Here is a 2833-nt window from a genome sequence, read left to right as displayed (position 1 = left end):
CTATTTTCCCTAATGAAGATGGTCTCAGATGGACTTTCTGGAGACACAGGGAGAGTACAGTTCCTAGGTGCCTTCCCTGGGGAGGGTCTGAACTCTCAAGTAGATGGCCACAGGCAGGAACATTTACTTTGAAACCCAGGTGAGCCTGTGGGAAGTGTAGTGTTCCGTTATGAAACTTAAAAGGACCAGAGGAGGAGCCCTGTCTAGATCAAAGGCCTCCGGGCCACTGGTGTGGGGGCAGAATCTGAGGAAAAGCCAGGATTTTCCTCCCCTTAGGAACTATTGTTGGAGCTGGGTGAGTCCAAGCTGGGACTTCATCAACACATGACATTTCTACAGAGTGGGACATTAACACTTTTAATAAGAAATGTGTTGTGGATGAACGTTGCCAGCTTCCTCGCTAGTCCGTAGAAACATTTCAGTAAAACCCTGGGAAGCTGAATTCTTAAGCATACTTCCCTGGTCTCATAACACAGCCTCCTCTTTCCCTGGTGGCCCTGAATCAATGGAGAAAGACGAGGAAAGGCTAAAGTAGAAGTAAGTAAAAATACATCTGTGGCTTGTGGCTGCAGGCAAATGGGTTTCCTGGGTCTTAGCCCCAGAATTAGACAGTCCTTCCTGTACCATCAAGGAAAACATCTGGGCAGCACAGACATCTATAAGGAGCTAAAAGAGAACATGTGGCCTCTAATGAATCCTTGCTTCCAAAGGAGGGAGGAAGGGGAGCAGGGCACGCCTGCTCAGCTTTACCCTCCAAATTCACCACTCAAGAACAGTTCTCAGCTGCCCTGAACTATCGGAATTTAGCCCCTGTGTGAGTGCTGGGGTAAATTAGCCACAGAAATACCACACAAATAATCAAAAGCATGTTATATATCTGAGATTGGTCGCCTAGACACTGGCGATGGAGCTTAAACACTTGATTTTGAAAGTGAATTAATACATTACCCTACTCCTTGCCCTCTTCTTCCTTGTTTTTGGTTCTAGGGATAAAACCTTAGGCTTTGGTTACAGATAGGATCTTACCAAGTTGCCCATTTTGGCCTTGCATTTATGAACTGCATACCTCAGCCTCTAAAGTGGCTGGGGTTATAAGCCCACACCACCAGGCCTCTATATATTATTTTTAATAATAAGAGGGTCTGGAGAGATGTCTCAGCAGTTAAGAGCATTTGTTTCTCTTCCAGAGGACCCAAGTTAGATTCCCAGCACCCACATAGTAGCTTACAACCATCTCTAACTCTAGTTTCAGGGGATCCAACGCCCTCTTCTGGCTTCTGTGAGCATCAGGCAGGCATAAGGTGCATAAACATACATGCAGGCAAAATACCTATACACATAAATTGATTTTAAAAATAAAGTAATAAGATAACACCTGCTATTAATGGCTATTAATGCTATAATGCTATTATGGCAGAAGTGCTTGTCTATATTGTTTTAAAAGTATCATCAACCAGTAAGAGCTGTATTCAAAGATTTTCATCACAGTGACAAATACCTGAGGTAAATAGTTTAAATTAACAAAGATTTATTTTGGCTTATGGTTTTAGAGGTTTCACCCACAATTTTGCTTTGAACCTAAGGTGAGGCAAGACTGTCTTGGAAATGTTGCTTTTGTCTTCTAACAATCAGGAAGCAGAAAAAAGTTAACAGGAAGGTACCAGGGCAGGATATGCCCTTCAAAAGCATTCCTGCCCTGAGGCGACATAGTTATTCTAGCCTTCTATAGTTCAACCACCTCCCTATAGTCTATTCAGATTTTGAATTAATCAACATATTAAACCACTCATTATGCCAAGGACTTTTTGATCTGGTCTTGTCTGAAAATTTCTTTCAGGGGAACAGGTGTTTTTCAGTCCAATCAAGATCATCCATCATGGGCTCAAGGAAGATGTCTTGGCCAGGAAAGTGCTTGCCACAAAAGCATGAAGACTTGAATTTGGATTCCCAGCATCCACACAAAAGCCACATACTGTAGACTTTACCTGTGATCCCAGCAATGTGGAAGCCGAGACAGGAGGATTCTTAGAACTTGCTGGCCAGTGAACCTCAGGTTCAGTGACGGGGTCTCATTTAAAACTTAGGTTGAAAGAGATTGAGGAAGGTAACCACTGACTTCCTCATGCACGCGTACACACATACTTGCGTCTCCATGCATATGTCATGCAGACAGGAACATAGAAACATGTTGTTGGTTGTTTTATTCTTTTTACTCTTTGGGGGCCTGCCACCCTGCTCCCAAATAAGTTAGCTTTTCTTAAATTATTCCATCTACTTTCTGCCTCTAGGCCTTTTCCTTTTCTTACTTCTGTAATTTTACTTTCACTCTTACTCCATGTCTGATTGTGTGGTTTAGTGACTGGCCTCTTCTTTTCTTGATCCTTGATCTCCCTCCTAGATTTATTCTCTTATTTATTCTCTGTGCCAGCCAGTCCCACCTATCCTTTCTCCTGCTTTGCTATTGGCTGTTTAGCTCTTTATTAGACCAATCAGGTGTTTTAGACAGGCAAAGTAATACAGCTTCACAGAGTTAAACAAATGCAACATAAAATAATGCAACACATCTTTGCATCATTAAACAAATGTTCCACAGCATAAACAAATGTAATACACCTTAAAATAATATTCCACAACAGAAACATGCATACAACATATACATACAAATAAATAAACATCATCTAGTATTAACCACTGCAGGGAGGAAGGCCAAAAAGCACTCTTGTTTTATACCAGTTAAAACTTGCCTGATCCTTTAAGTTCCTATTGTCACTCTTTGATACATTGGTGGCATTTTAAATAAGATCTTCCATAGACAAAAGCAGTCATCTTGATA

Source organism: Mesocricetus auratus, unplaced genomic scaffold (assembly GCF_017639785.1).
Source record: "Mesocricetus auratus isolate SY011 unplaced genomic scaffold, BCM_Maur_2.0 Super-Scaffold_100676, whole genome shotgun sequence".
Lineage (NCBI taxonomy): Eukaryota > Metazoa > Chordata > Mammalia > Rodentia > Cricetidae > Mesocricetus > Mesocricetus auratus.
The sequence above is the reverse complement of the archived record's forward strand: the minus strand, read 5'-3'. Positions refer to the sequence as shown.